The 18,042-nt window shown below is 40.3% G+C and overlaps 2 long non-coding RNA genes across 3 annotated transcripts; both read left to right on the plus strand.

Moving 5' to 3' along the window:
• The first annotated feature begins 1,359 nt into the window (after positions 1–1,359).
• LOC112960966 lies at positions 1,360–15,675 on the plus strand. 2 transcript variants are annotated; one of them, XR_003251898.1, is made up of 5 exons: positions 1,360–1,668; positions 2,421–2,532; positions 4,356–4,476; positions 14,666–15,121; positions 15,231–15,675. It is a non-coding gene; the product is annotated as an uncharacterized LOC112960966 (long non-coding RNA). The 2 variants fall into 2 exon arrangements; XR_003251897.1 differs by having other exon boundaries at positions 14,666–15,675.
• A 180-nt stretch (positions 15,676–15,855) lies between these two features.
• On the plus strand, positions 15,856–17,839 carry LOC112960967. Its single transcript, XR_003251899.1, has 2 exons — positions 15,856–16,405; positions 16,782–17,839. It is a non-coding gene; the product is annotated as an uncharacterized LOC112960967 (long non-coding RNA).
• Positions 17,840–18,042: the final 203 nt, after the last annotated feature.

Consider the following 18,042-nt stretch of genomic DNA (forward strand, 5'->3'; position numbering starts at 1 on the left):
CATGTACTTCACTTTTACTCGACTGGGACATTACCATGTGTTTCAAGTTGAATGCCAGCTTAAATACTTCACTGACTAGAGGTAAGTCCAGCCATGATTTCCTAAATTTGGATCACAATGTGAAGAGGGAACTGCTACTTTTCATAGTTCGTTTTTCCATTTGCCTTCAGCAAGCATTTCTGGGTGCAGCTGGAGCTATACAGAAGCAGGAACCTGAGCCTGAAACAAATGGTGTATTAAAATGGCATCACAGTGGGCTGTTGTTACCCCGCTCTTCTCCAGATTGGGTCTCCACATTAATATTGCAATAATAGATAAACAAAGCAAAAATACACATTTTGTAGAATTTACAGACCTATTTGAAATGCAATAAAGCAGTAGAAAAGGGTTGGCAAATGCACTGACAGTCTGGCAAAAACATTATTTCTGCAAGCTTTGAACAAGCTATTAATTAGGAGTCATCTTCAATAAGGCATAAATAAGCCTCCAATTGTTTTGAGGTAACTAGATGTTTGCAATTGCAACTGGAAGCAAACCCAAGTAAAAAATGTTTGGAATTAATCAATATATGAAACACGTGATGAAAAAACTGTAGGTTACCACACTGGTTGTGCAGCTTTGTACAAACATTTATTTTTCCCAGGAATAATGTGTATACAATGTACCTGGCCGCTCCGCTTGCTTGATTATTTTACCCTTTAGGCCAATATTGTTCCTCTGTTCTGCAAACATTATAGGAATCTGTTCCGATCTGCAGTTTTAAGAGAGCCATTGCAAGTCTCCTTTTATCTTTTACATAACTATTATGATAACAAGAGGAATTTTACATAAAGATCAAGGCTGTGCTATCCCATTGGTTTTCTGACAGGGTGTTACTGAGGCTCAAGAGTGCATAGAAAGTTAGTGGTGTTCTTATGGCTGGAGTTTTATGTCAGGTGATTGTATATGACTCCAATTGTGGTAACCATGCTTAAAAAATATTTTTCATGGTTTATTGAAGTGAAGGAGGAAAAAAAAAGAAAGTTGTTGAAGATTTTAAAATATAAAACATGCTCTGGAATTAAGTTTTCCTCCAGTGCTAAATAAGTCATTATGGGGGAACTTCCTCATTGGTATTAAAAATAATACGAACAGTTCATTGGTGGGGGGGAGTTAATTTGGGTGGCTTAGAATTCTATTTTTGAAGTTTGATTCTGTTTCCTTTTAGATAAAACAAGACAAGCACACACTAATGATAAAAAAGAACAGAGAGGAAATATGTCTTTATATCTCTTGTGCTGAACTTGCACCCTCACTGTGGGAAAGCATCAACCCAGCTCTTGGTTTGAAAAACCACTCAGAGAAATGGGAAGCTTTTACCAGCATTGCACTGTTTATTTGTTTATCGCTTTTATTTGGCCTCCCTAGGATCAGCAACAGGAATCTTGGTCCTTGTCTCTATATTGAGCGGAAATGGGATGGAAACATTGGAGGGAGCTGATGCCACTGGGGTAATTTTCTCTGCAAGCTCAGGAGTCCTCACAGTGTCCCCCAGCAACAGCCCTAGGAGTCCCAGGAGATGGTGAGGGAGGAGGCACCAGCCAGGGTTACAGTTTGTTCCTTCCAGTCATCTTTCATTTAGTGACCACTGAGGAATGCGTCAGCACAACCAGCCTTGGAAACACGTCGGTGAGTCTGGCTCTAATCATCTGTCTCATATCTCAAAAGTTTCTGCTTGTTATCATGCCAGTGGGGAGCATTACTAAAAAACTCCYTGTTGTAATCAATCCTGCTTATACCACGTGTTTTATCTCCAGCTTGTGGTTACTTTTGCTTGCAATGTTACATAACAAGCTGAGAGAGGTTCCTGCCACCTGGGAAAATTTAGAAAATGGGTCTTGTGTAATAGCACCTATTGATTGTTATGAGCGGTCCCAGATAACTATTTCTTTCTCTTTAATGAAGGCGTATTTCCCTGCCATGGCTCAAATCCTACTCCTTTGGCTCAGAAGGAGTCACAAGGACTGCTTATGCATTAATGCCAGGCAGGACTGTTTTGTTATTGAGTATGTGACAATATATACCCCATCATTGCCTGTGACAGGCAACATGAAATTACAGTTATTTGTAAGTCCAGTGTTAAATATCACAGATTCCTTATTTTGGAGAGTGAAGTTGTAGAGCCCTCTTGTGGGAAAAAAATAGCAATCCTGGTTGTTGTGAAACACATGCTTAGGAGAAAATCTCCAGTGAACTGCTACTGTCTGTCAAAGCACTGCACTGTGATTTGTACCATACTGGCCTCGGTGCTCAAATCTGATTCCTATTGGCAAACAAGGTAAAAAGAAAGGGGTGTATTTCTAGGGTCAGCATAAAATTCAGTCCTGTCTGTGGCTACATACCTCACCTTCTTCCCTCTCTTCTTGTCCCATATCTTTCAGATTTGTTTATTCTCTGCCAGAGTGGTGGATTTTATTCTGAAAACAAAGTTCTGCGCTGTTCTGCTAGTCCCAGCAGTGATGGTGAACAAACGAAGAGTTATGGGTGGAAGAGGTAGGTCTACACTGTGGTCATGGTCCCTGACCTGTCATGTCCCTTTCTGTCCTCCAAAGGGTGATTTCAGTTCCGTGAGCCCAAGCCCAACCTCAGTTCCCCGAAGGAGGAGTGCAGCTTTATGGTCTCATCTCCTCGTGACCTGCCCTCACCTCCACAGCCTCTTGTCTCCTGGCCCAGAAGGACCCTGGGCTGTATTCCCAGAGGCTTTGGACCATGTAGGCCTCTCTGTTCAAGGAACCAGATCTTGGCTCAGTGTGTTATCCATGTGTTTAGAGGATTAGAGGAGCTGAGAGCTGGCTCCCAGCTGCAGGCAACGACAGGATGCCGGAGCTGTGCCTATAGGCAGGCAGATTAGGGCAGGCACCTGGTTTATGTCAGATCTGAGGACAGGAGGAGCCAGGTGTTAGCTCCCAAGTATGCCTAAAAAGTCAGTGAGATGAGCTGCTTCTGGTTTTGCTCTGGGCAGGCGATGGCAGGAGGTAGACTTTGGACCTTTTGTACTGAACCACACTGAGGTAGTTCATGGACCCATGACTTGCAAGGCATGATGGCAGTTTAGACATCTTTGCCCCAAGCCTTGCATAGTTCCCCAGCATAAAATTTGCCGTGCTGAGCATCCCAAGGGTATTTGGGTATCTAATGCTGTCTGTCCTAATTATGTCCAGAAGCTCTGGACCTTTTCCTCTAGACTAACACCCATTCCTGACATCAAACCTGAGTGAGTTGGTCTTTTGGTGGCAAGTATTGCCTAGGACAAGTATGCTCAGGCCCACGTCTGCAGTCCTTGCAAGAAGTGGGTCATTCTGGGAGTGCCGTTTGATGCTAAGAATGAGTCTGTCTAATAGCGATTTGCTGCTGAAAGGGGCAGTTGTGTTTCTCCTGCCCACGTTCGACTGTGCAGGTCTACCTCATCCTTAGCCCATGGCACGAGCTCCCTGTCGCCAGCCGAGTGCCAGTGTCAGTACAACAGAGGCGGGGGAGCGTATTTCAGTGACAGCCGGTGATTACATTGACTGAGCCATAATGTGAAACTGCAGCCCACAGGTCAGACCGCGGGAATCTCAGGATCAGGCCATGCTGTTTGCTGAGGGCAGATGATGCCTGTTTGCTATTTGGTATTCTGTCTGACAGCTGTACAAAAAACACAGCAAAACAACATCAGCAACCAACCTCTCTGAAGCTCAAGTTAGGAGAAAGCTCATTTTCATTATTCCTTCATTTTTATTATTCCATCGATAGACTTTTGTGTATTTTCACCCCCTGTTTTGATCTCATTCTACATCTCTCTCTGCCGCTACTGCTTCCTCCCTTCAGACACCCCATCTATTTAGCTGAAAACAATGCCCTAAATTGCTACCCAAAAGTACTCTCTATTTAAAAAATACAGTTACAGGTTTCTACAACAATTTCCCCAAATATGAAGATTCCCAAATATGAATACATAAACCAATAGAGGGAATTCTTGGAAATATTTACATTACTGAAAACTCCAAAAGTCCAAAATATCACAAATAAGATAGTGTGAGTATACTCAAAAAGCATAGCAAAGGCTTAAAACCCTATTTTAGAATAAGTAATACACTGTGAATTTGTTTTGTCTTTTTAAGTCTGTTTTATAGAGTCCTATTTTCATTTTTTTCTGAAATCAGAATGAACAGCTGATCAGTATTGACATTCATTTTTCATAAAAGGATGAACAAATTCATAACTGAGCATGGTCAGCATTGCAGTTAAATCTTGTATCAGTTTGTTAAAAAAGGTTATTAACAGGTTCTAAAATCTACTTGATCCTGACATGAATGGTGTGCTGCTTTTTCTAGTTAAAAAAAAAAAATCCCTACTTGCCACTGTTGTGGGAGGATCTAGAAGGTAAAGYGATGGCTCTTCAAAGAACTGACCAAAATCAACAAGCTACTGATGTGTTGAGGAGGAATGCTTCAAGTAAGGAGATTATTTACCTTTTCTCATTTGATGTTTTTGTATGGATGTGCAAGGCTTTTAGAAGCAAAATCTGTATTTTGGCAGAATGTCTTATTCTTATCTTACTTTCTGAAAGCAGAAAAAGTGAGCATGAGGTTTTATAGTCTGGATTAAGTAATCCTGTGTAGGAGCATGCAGAGAGATTTGGGGGGGATGTTGCTGTTTTTTAGGATCAAAGCTATTGATTAGCTGTTGAAACTATTGAACTTAAATCATTGAACTGTGTTGTGTATGCTGCTGAGAAGGATGTCACATATGAAACTTGCACCTCACAATCTGGAGTAACAGCCCAAAAGATAGAGCAAACCCTCTATTCACCTCCAGCAACAAAGAAATACACATCCCAAGATCTGGATCCTTGGTACACACCTAGCAATGTTGCATACCTGGTTGCAACCTTGAATTGTCTTGTTCATAGGATTACTAAAAACTAAATTAAAAAATTAATGAGTATTAATTTTCTCACATGACCTTCTAAACATGAGAGCTTGGACTCTTGGAAAAACACCATGACTCAGGAGACTAATGTTATTCAAAATAGCAGAAAATCTTAGGAAGGAGCCTATTGTTCAACCTTAGGGACAATCACTGAAATTACTCCAAAATCCCAAATCTGTGTAGCTTTGATAGAGTTTTAAATTCATTTTGTGCAGTGTGTAGGGCAAGGGAAGACAAGACTCAATTCACCTTAATTTTCTTCTCTCCCTTCAACACCAGGCAAGCTTTGAAAATTAAATTCAGTTTGATTTCCATAGCATGCTTTGATTAAAATGCTACGTGAAGTCTAATGACTTAGACTAGTCCACGGTGCTAACATACCATTTCGCTATTTTTTTTTTTTGCAATGGCTCTTTGCTGGGTCTGCCTTATATCTAACAGGCAGTGGCACGGCACTGAGAGTCCCGTTGGTTTTATTTTGTTGTATGCCCTGCTGGCAAAGTCTCTCGTTTTCAAGGCTGCTCAGAGTCATTCCCTGAGCGTGCCCTTTCCAGCCATCCGGGGTGTTTAGAATTGCATTCCACATCCATGGTTGTAATGGAGAGCAACGTTATGGAGCTGTTACACAAGTATATATTTAGGCCTAGTTCAGCAAAGGTCTAAAAACGTGTCTAAATCAAAGTATGACAAGGCAGTACCATCCAGAGATACCTTAGCTGTCTTGGAACAAGTTAACTCCATACTGGAAGCAATACAGTTTCATTGGTGCAACGTTCTCCTTGGGGACATTTCAGCGCTGTTGGGGCCATGTGTGTCAGCCTTGGTACAGTGTTTTTGGAAATTTGCCACGTTCTCTAAGTGCTCCCACCACTTTGTTCAGAGTTAGTGTAGGTACCTCTGTATGGCATTATAGTGCTGATTTCTGTGAGTGTATTCCCCTTCTTACGCCCCACAGCTATATGCTGAATTACCGGGCTGAGTTGGGGTATTGCTGTCTGACTTTCACTGGTGCAGCTAGAACATGGACCAGTTTTAGTGGGAAATGTGGGGCTGAAAACAGGGCCAACAGGGCACAGTCCTGCACTGCTCAAGTCAATTCAGGTTTCACCATTGATTTCCATCGGGAATGAATCAGGGGTCTTAGCAGCTGTCACTGCAATATTACTGTAAGATAGTGGTAGGTAGCTGCAGGCGATGTTATTTGGAAGAACAAATTAGAACAGACGGGTTAGATCAATATCTGAAGGATGATTACCTTGGTCAGCACAGTATTTTTCCGCAGCCTAATCCAATCTAAACAATTTCTAAATATATCACAGACTGTGAAATTTCAATCCCTGTCCTGTCAGCCCTGTACATGTGAAGATGGATGACATGCCCCATGAAATCAAAGGGTCTGATCCTGCTACCGCTGAAGTAACTAATAAATCTCCCATTAGCTTCAGAGAAGCCCTGAAGGAGTCGCTCTGTCAGACTGCTCAAATAAACAGAGGTAACAGACCCTTTCCAGGTGTAATGGGTTCACAGCAGTTACACATGGCCAAAGGAAAGGAAAATCTCAGCAAGCTTTTGGAAAAGAGAAGCAAGCCAAAAGAAAATGGAGATGATGTTCAGAATGAGAGGCTGCTCATTTAGACAGCCCCTGCCTGCGACAGACAGGGGCTCAGTGAAAGTCCGTTGCTGTAATCATTTAGAGCAGGGCCCAGGTGCTCCCAGATGTGCACAGCTGTCCTGCTGCTCTCCGCTTCAACCCTCGCCTTTGGCCAGGCCTGGGCTGTGCAGAGGAATGCGCTGCTGGCTGGCAAAACCTTTGTGGGGGAAGACCCTTAGAGTTACAGAAATGAGAAAACTGGAGAAAATTTGGCTTTCACTTAGAAAAGAAGTCTGCCTGTTCCTGGGCCTGGGATTCTGCTGTGCCTTCTGCAGTCAAAAAGTGGCCGTCAAGAGGCTCGCGGTGACTGACAGCTCTGAGAGCTGGGCAGCCCACGGAGCGGCTCAGCAGCCTGGTTAGTGTGCAAATCGTGGAGAGTTTCAGGACTGTGTCCCAGGGGGTGCCTGTGCAGGAATCCGCCCTGACAACCTTATAGGCCAATTAAAAAATGGATGAAGTGTGTGTTTATAGACCCCTTACAGATCTAAGGCCAGATATGATTAATGGCTGTTGCAGTAATGAACTTCTGGATGTGCTTCATACTGAAGCATGCATTAAGCAGAACTCTGGAAAGAACTACTAGCCTGTGTCAGCTTTCCCTCCCCATCCTGCTTTTCTTTTTTTTTTTTTTTTTAACCTTCTAAGGATAAAACTGGCCACTCGGAATACTATTTGTCTTCACCCGGGTGGAACCCCCCCTCTTTGCAATGGCACTAGCAGCTTCCTTCACCACAACACCACAACAATAAGAATATTAATTAAAAAAGTGGAAATTCACTCAGCAAATCTGCCTAGCACATTACAAGCTGCAATTGTAACGTAGACTCTAACCATCTTTGCATTGTCCTAGATATAAATCAAATACATATACATATATGTCTTTCCTGCTTATTGCAAGAGAGAGTTATTTAGTGAATAAATATTTTACTAAATAAATACAAACAGAAAAAAAAATTCATATGAAAATTAGATTGAATTTTCAGGTTAAGATACAGCCATCTTTAAAAATGAGGCTTTAAACTCCTTTTTTTGTTACAGCAATTCATTCTGACTGCTATTAAAACACTGGTGTCTTAATTACATCAATCATTTAAAACTTGACTGTAACTGCTGAATGTTATTTAAAACTTAAAAGAGCTACAAACAGCTTTGCATGTTTGTATGGCTGCAACAGACATTTTCCTTAACAGTATTTATAATATAATCTTTTTTCTTTCTCACTTCCAAAAATACTATGTTTCCAAAAAGTAATGTTGAGTCATCAGTAGGCACTGGACCCAAATAGTATTGCAAACAATCAATCAACATTGGCCTGTTTGGGGGTATAGTCAAGTTATAAAGTTAGGGATTTTGAAAACAATAATTTCAGCAGTGACTCCTCAGTATCTGAAAGATTTATTTCTGTGTTCGAAACCTCTTGTAGGTCAACGCTATCTATCCTGCATTGCAACCAAAACTGCAAGATTATTTCTTCATGGAGAGCCAAAATCGGCATGGCAAGAATAAAAGCGTGAAAAGTCTTTTGAATTAAATCCAGAGTGCCTGCCCAGCTCAGGGTGACATTTAACAATATAGAAGAGGAAAGATGAGGTTTCTCAGAGTTGTATAAAGAGTAGGCAGAAGAATCAGTGCGTTCAGCAAAACTTATTTTTGAATGCAATCTATGTTTAAGTCTGTTTGCATTTCTTCATATTTATTGTATAATGAGAATGGTCTGAATGCAAAACTAGAGAAGAATCCCCTATTTAAAGTCATCCTTCTTGAACTGTTACTGTTGTGTTTCAATTTCTGGTTCTGATGGAGCCATAGGCACGCAGTGGGGATAGATACTGTGGGCCCAGAGTGCTGGATACTCTGATCTTGTCGTGATTTTTTCCTTCTCTGATCTTGTTGCAATTCCAAGAGCTTGCTTTTTAGGATTCTTAATCCTGCCTTGTGCAGCCATACTCATTTTAAACATTAACTTTGCAGTGGGAATTAGCCTTAGAAGCTAAGGTGATACATGCAGATAATCTTACCTATGTCTGGGAGACTGCCAAGATTTTTCTGAGAGGTGGCAAAATATTTCCTAAAGTTCTGCCAAGGAAATGATGTTCACAAGGGGTCTATTTTAATAGGTATAAAAGAATTAATTTGTTAGGAGATGGGGAAAGTTAGAAAAGAGATGCAAAGACCTTTTTGCTCCAGTGAAATCAATTAAATTCTTGTTTGGTCCCTTGGTGAGAATAATCCTCTCTTGGGGTACAACAAGAAATGAATACAGGTTTCGGTAAAACTGCATTTGTTGCTCATATGAGAATAAGAACTCATATAGTAATTGTGTTTTGGGACTGGAGTGGAGACTCTGATGACAGAAACTTCACTGATGCTTTGAAGGAGACAGAGTCCATTGGAAAACTCTCCCATACTGGATTTCTTTTTGATTCCCACACTAGACTGCATTATATTCTTCCAGAGCATAACCATCCCGTGCTGGCAATGTGGTTGTAATCATAGCTGAATATAGGAAGATCTCTTTTCAACTGATTATCTTCACTGCAAAAACAAAGATTAATACGATGGTAATGGGCATTATCTTCTCCTCCCTACTGATTTTCTTCCTGCTACCTTCATTACTTATTATTTTCCTTTGTGCTGTCAGTTTGGATCTAGGAGCATGCAAAGCGACTGCACCTTTTCCAAGACAGCTCAGGGCTGGAGCCCGCTCACCTGCTTTCACACAGTGTGGAAGAGAAGCCAGTAAGTGCCAAGAGACCTAAGATAGCTCTGAACACTGCTGGGTTGAGTGTCTCACATCTGCCCTCCTGAAAGTGTAGATGGCCAAATGGCTTTGAAAGGAGCCAGGCTGGCTACCAGGGCCAGTTCTAACCTTGAAATAATAATTTTGTCTGGACTTAGATGGTTTTGTGAGGGTTCACCTGAGTCACTGTGCTCTCCTGATACCCAGCCTGACATCGTCTTGGATAACATAAAGCTGACTTTTTGTACTTCATATAGGTGAAGATCTTGGGAGCCATTTGCAACTGAATTTTCTACTGAACAATGTGTGTTTGTACTAATTTCAAAATAAGATGCTTTGAAAAATGCTCCTTAGGTGTTTTCAGGCATAGCAATAACAATTCATTTTCTATAGCTATACCATTTATAAGTAAAGCACACCAAAGAGATTGGTTAGCTCATTAATTAAAATACGAAAAATTGCCTTTGAAGAGAAATATAGTGCAATAGCTGCATCATTCCATTGCAAATTAAAACAGCACACAGTAATGCTCAGGTCCTGTGCTAGTGAATTCAATAGAAACTTTGTCATTGATTCACCGCAAATAGCATGAAACCTGCTGGGGCAACTCTGAAATCCTAAGATAAGGCTAATGTAGCAAAAAAATCTTTTAGTTCCTGTTAGGATTTAGCATTAGGTGAGGCATTTTCCGATTGTAATGCATGTCGGATGTTCAGACAGATGTAGCTGCAGGGTGGCCTAACTCTTTTATGTGACCAGGGCACAGTAATCCCTATGCTAGGTTCAGCTTGCTCCTCAGGAAAAGTAGATTTGTCCAGAGATTACATGGTAGGGGCAAAATATAAAGCTGTTTGAAATTAGTAGTAGAGAGGATTCATGATGGCTGCAAGACTTGTTCTACGCAAGAACAGTTTGCTCCTAGTTGGGAGGCTGAGGCAGTGCAGATGGGAGGAAGTAGGCTGCTAGATCAACTAATAGTTGTGTGACCTGCCCTGAGCAAGATCAGCATCCTGGTTTATAATTAACTGTTTTTATCTGGAAAAATGAAAAAGTTTTAAGAATAGGAATTTTGATCTGTGCTGTTGTTTAAGAATGGACTTGACACACTGGCTGAGTTGGCTATTTAGCTTCAGTTTACTTTAATTTTACTTTGGCTTCACAAAGAGATTACATCAAAAGGTCCATATCTACCACATGTTGGATTATGCTACATGCACACTGTTATTTTACAATGACAATTAGGTGATGTCATGTCTACTTTGTTCTTTGAGCGTTCTTCCCCACATCTGGTATTTTAGGAAGAACTTAACATTTGGTAAACCAGCTACAGATTAATCTAACATCTACTCCTTCTTGTACAAATTAAGGATCTGATCCTGTGGAGACTTATTCATATGCTTACTTTCACATACTACGTGTTGTCCCATTGAACTTGAATAGCGAACAAAGTTATGCTTATGTATAAGTGCTAGAAGGATTCATGCCTAAATAATGAAACTGAACACTGACAGTATATAATTATCCATCATCTTTAGCTATAAACACAGTAGAGATCACCTCCAAAATAAATGTAGGAAATGGAATGAAATGGAGGAGATGTCTGTGAGAGTATTTTTGTTTTGTTTCATTCACAGCAGTTTTGTACTGTTAGTAATAACTGAATTGGTAATCTAAATTGCTGGCTGCCTGTGCTATATATGAACTCTGGCGCATAACTTGGTTTCTGTATCCATTTAGACACTTATTTTTCCAGTGGATGTTAAGAGTGAAAGAGGGTTGGAAAGAAAGGTCTCTAAAATAATTCCAGTGTAGTTTGGAGAGCCCAGTTTATGCTAACAACCATTCATTACTTTAGGAATATTAATAGACATGGTTCTCACCATACACAAAGTCTATTGCCTCAGAACAAGTCCAGTCTTGCCAGTCTTGATATATTTTGTCACTTGCATGACTTTAATTTTCAGGTTTTAAATCAATTCAGGTTTTATTCAGAGTTGGCCAAAATACAGAATTTCCAGTTGGCAGACAATAATAATTGCTCTTCAAAAATATCTAATGAACTGGAACTTTGAAAACAGAAATTGCTCACAGAGGCCCTGCGGTGTGAGAGAAAATGGCTTTCCTGTTACTCTTACCTCTGCCAGGAGAGGAGTGTCAGTTCAACGCATGAGCTCTGGAGGTCTCCAGGATGACTGTTCTGCCACACATCCTGCCGTGGACTGAGCATGACACTCCCAGACTCCTAAGCCCTCACCTTGTGATTTCAGGGCTGGTGTATAGGGTTGTGAAGTTCCTCAGATGGAGGAATTTATGTTCTTTCAGGGAATGGACCTGAAGAGCTTATGCAGTTCCTTCCAGCTTCTGCATCCTGGCCCTGGGGTCGGGGACGTGGGGGCCTGGATACCCTCAGCTGGAGCCAGACTCCCCTGGCATTCGGGCGGTTGGCTGTGTGGCAGTGCCACCTGGCTGCCTCGTCCGAGGGGCACCGTGCAAGGTGAGCCGTGCATGCTAGGGCCTCCAGCCTGCTGCTCTGAAGCCTGACAGCTTCCAGGGTCCCGGGGGCAACTGGCACCCAGCTCTCGGCTCTGGAGGACTGAGCCGGGAAGACCTAGGAAACCTGGATCTCTCCAGACATTTGGCTCCTTGCGGGAGCATTGAATCCTTGGTGTTGCACTCTGAAGCCAGGCAAGTTTTTGTGGAAGAGCTGCCCTTGAGCTACCAAGAGCTCAAAACACTTGAGGTGCTTCAGCTGAAGGATTTCAATTCAAAACTCAGCATATTTTTCAGTCAATTTCATCACAACCTTTCTGACCTGCTCTAGCTAGCACATGTTATGCAGGGCTATCCTGGACATCAGAAAATGTATTCTGAGAGACATAATTTGATACTATTTTAAAATTCTATTAAATGCTTATGGATGAAGTATTTTTTAAATTAGAAACTGGAAACAGGGAATCAAATGCTGCTCCCTACTTAGGAAGAACATTAGTGAAGAACACATTTCTAAACAATATGCAACTTGATGGTTAATAAAAATGACTTCAGAGAGCTTTTCTAGGATGTACATGGTGGAGTAAATAGTTGATGAAATTTTTAGAGATTAAAGTTATTTAGAGATATTTAGTGTTTCCATTACTCACAAATTAATTGAGATCAAAGAAATCAGGGAGCTGGAATACTTTCAAAATGCAGGACGTACTAAAGATGTAAAGTTATACTACAGTTTCTGTCTGCTTAAAATCTGCATTACAAGAGGAAAGCTCCTGCCCTTTACAAACGTGCAGCTCTTTGTTATCTCCTCCTTAATTTCTCACTCTTCAAAAAGTTCTCTGAGGGCAAGACTGATCCCAGTTACCAAGGATATTCTGCCAGGAGTCTTCATGCTGCTTGCTATCCCAGTGCTCTGCAAGCAACGATGGTCCCTGGGATGCCAGCAGACAACCTCTATAATGCCACAGCAACCATTTCTAGATGTACAGGTTGCAGCTAACCAAACTGTGCTGAGTCTGAGTGAAGGAGCAAGAAAGGCATCTCTGTGTGATGAGAAGGAAAAGAAAAGTGGGGGGTGGCTCATGTCTGCATCATGGCTCTTGCACAAATAGCACAGTTTGCAGAAGAAAACTACTGCATTTAATTAATACGGAGCACAGATTTTCCCTTGCTTCCCCATCCCATTSTGTTCTTTGCTCCTCTGCCCTTTCTGGTGTCCCATGCAGGTGCAGAACTACCCTCAGTTCCCATTACCCTGGCAGCTTGTTTGGCAGCGTAGCAACGAGAGAAGAAATTCTGTGAATCCTAGGGTGGATGGATAGGTACAGAGAGATGACATAGAATGATCTAATTGAATTTTCTCTTCTGCAAACGAGATGGAATAGGATGGGTAAAGGAGGTTTTCATTCTAAGATTCCCAGTCTGCCTCTCAGGAAAACATTTCACGTGAAGAAAATACAGCTTTTGAAGAACACAGAAGGGTGCAGTTTGCTCTTCTGAATTCCTGAGCTTCATGCTTCCAATTTTTGAATTTTTACTTTCATTTCTATACCAAATTGTAAAAATGAACATAATTTCATTATTTTGTGAGTCCCAAACTGAGACTTCAGAAGTAGTAGCATGAACCTTTATCTATACCAGGAGGGGGAAAAAAATCCAAGTATGAGCAGAGTTATCTCTTTACCTTTTGTGTAAAAATGCCAGTATGCCCTAATACAGCTCAAATATTAAAGAATAATACTCTTTCTGTTATGTCTTAGCATTCTGTACTGCTTGGTTATATTTTATGTAACGTTTGGAAAATTTCTGAAAGTAATTTATTTTTTTCTTCCCATAAAGATTCTAAAGAGAGTTTCTTAATTCTTTTAACCCTAATGAAACTTTCGTAATTGGAAAACATTTTGTGGCTACATGTTCCTTCATACTTGCACTTCAAAGTGAAATGTTTGTTTAATGTTTTCCCCAAAGTCCRTGCCTCAAGATTTTATAGATACCACAATTCTGAAATTTAAATGATATATAAATTGAAACTTAAAGTGTATTACTATTCTGCTTTTATTTTGGAAGATTTCTTATTTTACTGAAGGATACTACATGGATTACAGATTTCTTTTCTCTTGTTGACTGGATCTTTCCAGCTATGTCTACAAAATATTGAACTATTAATATAATCCACATGGGGCATTGCATGAGGCAGCAACCCTGCAGCTAGGATAGTAGGCAGTCACATAATTAAAGATCGTACCATGATACATCAGCACAAGGAGGCCAGTTTAATACCACAAGGGCAGTCTGAAGGCTGGCAGTTTCTTGGTTTAGGAATTGTCTTTACAAATTTTAAATGAATTGATATTATTTGATAATTGCATGCCTTCTTTGTGCTAGAGGGAACAGTCAGAGGATACATTTCTAGAATAAATAAAGTATTGCTCCTTTAGAAAAGAAAAAAAAAGCTTAAACTTTAGTTCATCATTTCCCTCAAATTATTTCTTCAGCTCAGTGTTTGCCCTTCATATCTACTGGTACGGAAAGCAGGATTTGACAAACTGGGCAATTTTATTTGGCAGAGGAAAAAGTTTTTTGTTTTCATTTGCTAATCTGGGAAAAGAGCACGCTCAGGTGTTTCTGAATCCCTGAAACAGCGACTCCAAATACTGTTAAAGTAGAGTCTATTATATGAAATGCACTTATTAAGTGAAGCAAAGGCAAAAAAAGGGTTTTGATATATTTAGCATAAGATGAAACTGCCTAAAAACTATTGTTCTTCTATCTAATATACATATACAAATATATGTATATTAGATAAATATCCCCCTTGTTTTCTTTTCCAGCACTCTCACTGTGACCTGTGTCATACTCTTGCTTGCTGAGAGCTTGTAATGGGTGAAGACTGTCTCCACGTAGCAGCCCTCGGGTGCCTTTGTGGAGGGCTTTCAGCACAGCAGGGCTTTTGAGCAGCAAGACTACCTAAACAGGTACTGAAGCTTACTGGGGATTTCACAATGCTGAAAAAAACCAAGGAAATCAAAATCTATTTATGCTGTCTTTTTCTGGGGTTTCTGAGTGCAATTTGGCTTTGAATTTTTGAATCAAGGCAAAACTACAAGAACAGAACCTATTTCCACTTTTCCTCTTGGGAAAGCTGATAAGAAGCAGCAAGATGGTCTAATACATTTTTTAAACTGAAGTCTGCATGGGTTTGGGCTCACACCATGTTAATTAGTCCCCACAGTCCCTGAGGCTGCAGGTGCTGCATGACCGACCAGCTCAGCACATGGATGAAGGGGGTATGTGGTCCTCTCCATTCCCTCATAAATTATGTGAGCCTAATTTATCTAAGTAATCTCTGATTAATTAAGTAATCTCTGATTTATTATTTTCTTAATCTGCCATTAGATGCGTCACAGTGGTTGACTGTGGGTTAGCCATCTGGTAACAGCCAGCTGTTCCAGTGAAGCTAGAAAGGTGCTAAATGTTTCTTAACACCATCTGTTACCGGCTTTCCTTTTCTACTGAGGGTGGCAAGACTGTTTCCATGGTCTTCCTCTGACTATCTAGAGTATTTATAAAGTGCTTTCTTGTTATTTTTCACTTTACTTGCTAATCACATCTCATTTTGTGTATTGATTTTCCTGACATCATCTATTTATGGTTCTGCTTTTCTTTAATTCTCATCCTTGGCTTTAAGCTAGGTTTTTCTGACTGATTTCTCTTTGAGCTTCAGGTTATTGAAGACCTCTGATTTCACTGGGTGGGTCTTTTGTTTCCTATGCTTTCTCTCTTTTCTTTGTCTCAGGATAGTTTAATCCAATGCATTTAATCCAATGCTGCTGCTTTTTTTTTTTTTTTTCTCATTCAGAAGACAGAAGGCGACCACCGAAAGCGACACGAGTTCACAACACGACGCTTTACTAATCGCATGTGAGCCTCTATATTCCATAAAAAACAACGGAATTATTTTTTGTTCAGTTGCACAGGTTTTATTGCCTTTTTTAATTGGAACTAATCTTCTTTTTTTTTTTTTTGAACTGCTAATTTTTCTGATCCCTTTCCTTTATGCATATTTTGCAGGATGGCAACTGCCAGCTCCCTGAATTTATTCTGCTTGGCTTTCTTGAAGGCTTTTGTTCTGTGTATCTACTTCTTATGAATGCACCAGAGAGGTGCATGAATAAATGAATGTAAGCATATGCCTGAGATTGCCATCTGACTTTCTTTATGGACAGTAGTAAATACCAATTTGCCACTAGTAGCAAGTAATAGTACTAAACAGTGATTTTTTTTAAGAGAGTCATCACGTCCTCCTAAATGGATACCTGAGTGAATGAACCATGTCCTTAATGTGCCCATTTCTCGCCACTGAGTATGAGGAGAATCTCAGGATGCTGGTTCAGATATAGACATCTACATATCAAATCTCTAAATATGGGTGACCTGACCCCATCTTCTGCCATCTGCTGCAGTCCTATAGCAAGAGATGCCTGGGAAAAGTGTCCCTTTACACCAGCTCTGTGCTTCACATGCTTCTGCTAGCTGCAAAGAGAGGAAGAGCTTCATCCATCCAGTGCCAGGTTTGGTGGATTATAATATGCWTTAACCTGGACAATGCTCTTTTTCTGACCCCTTTACCACTGCCAGATACTTCGCAGAGATCTGCTGTGCTCCCTACGTGTTAGTTCAGTGGTTGCAGTCCATTTCTCATGGGTAAGATGYTGGTCACAGAGGTCTCCCTAATGTTCTCATAGTCATGTTGCAGTGTAGGATGACAGGGAAACACAGCGTGACAGTTACCTACAGACACTACCTTCTCAGCATTGCTGCCCATCAGCCAGAAAGAGCTAAGACCTCCCCAGATTAATTATAATATACTAATCTTATTTCTTTGTTTGCATTTAACTAATTTCAGTGATGACTGGTTAAGGTACTGAGTTGTCTTCTGTTCAACAGGTTCTCTGAGCCGACACAAGCCGTGTGCAGGGGAAGTGAGAGCCAAAAGCCATTACAACATCGATCCCAAGACTATTGTCAGTGTTGGAATGTGTCCCGGGTGAATGTGATTTTTCCTTAGCACAAAGAATCACGTCTTGGGAACACAACCAAATGCTGTCAGAGTGTAACACAATAGACTTTTCTGGTGAAAATGTAATTAAATGCTATTCAAATCTCTTAAAAGAAAGCAAAGAAACAAAAGGTTCAAGTTTAAGACTATGCACCTTTCTTTCACTACCTCTCTCAAGGGAAGTGAATCCATCAGAAGTATGGTTCCAGATGCCAAAAGTAATATAAATGCAGACTTTCAGGTCTAGCCAAATTGTGGTTAAAGTTATTTCTCTGTGGATCACACTCACTCATTAATTTTAACACTGGACATTTTCCAAACTGTGTGGTTGCTTTGCAACAGGGGGCAAGACCCCAGTGATTAGATGCCTTACATTTCACTATTTTTCCTAATTTACCCACTTGAATAAAAATTGGGATTTCAGAACTCTATTGCTTTCTGAAGTGAAAGCAAAGGAATAATTTAAGCCTACTGAAAATGGACACAAGCATTCTAAATACAGCAAAGCAGTTTAGGCCATATAAATCAATATGGCTCAATGGCTTGGTTCATGTATATGTGATGTGGTCTTCTAGGATTTTTATTTTAATGGCTAGAAAAGTACTGTGGTCAAATGCTTTCAACATAATTAAATTCACTGCAAATCATTTCATATCAATATGGATTGTCAGGAAAAGATGATTCTTTCAGAGAACATAGGAAAGGATGCACTTAAAAGACTTGTACTCTTTGTGTAAAACATTGTATAGCACCCTGTTGTTCAGAAGCATCTGTATACTTAAAAAAAATCACTAAACAAGCCAGCAGAGGAGTGTGCTGCCAAAGCAAAAAATATCTTTTATAAAAGACCATCCATGAAATTAAACTCGTTTCTTAAAAGGCCCTACTGAAAAACATAAGGAATGCTTGTGGTTACTTTGAAAATAAATGTGTTTTTTTAAATACAGATCCAGTCAAAGCTTTTTTTTTAAACTTCAAAGGAATACAATGAATAGAAGTATAGTTCTCTCTGCTGAGAAGCCTAACAGTTTATGACAAACTTCTTGTAGGATATGCTTTGTTAGGAAAGACCCAAATTATATGGAACTTATGTTTAAAAGCCTGAGAAAAATTGCTCAGACTCTTTTCTACAACATTCTTTGACTCCTG

Source organism: Apteryx rowi, unplaced genomic scaffold, assembly GCF_003343035.1.
Source record: "Apteryx rowi isolate R43461 unplaced genomic scaffold, aptRow1 scaffold_125, whole genome shotgun sequence".
In the NCBI taxonomy this organism is placed as follows: Eukaryota; Metazoa; Chordata; class Aves; order Apterygiformes; family Apterygidae; genus Apteryx; species Apteryx rowi.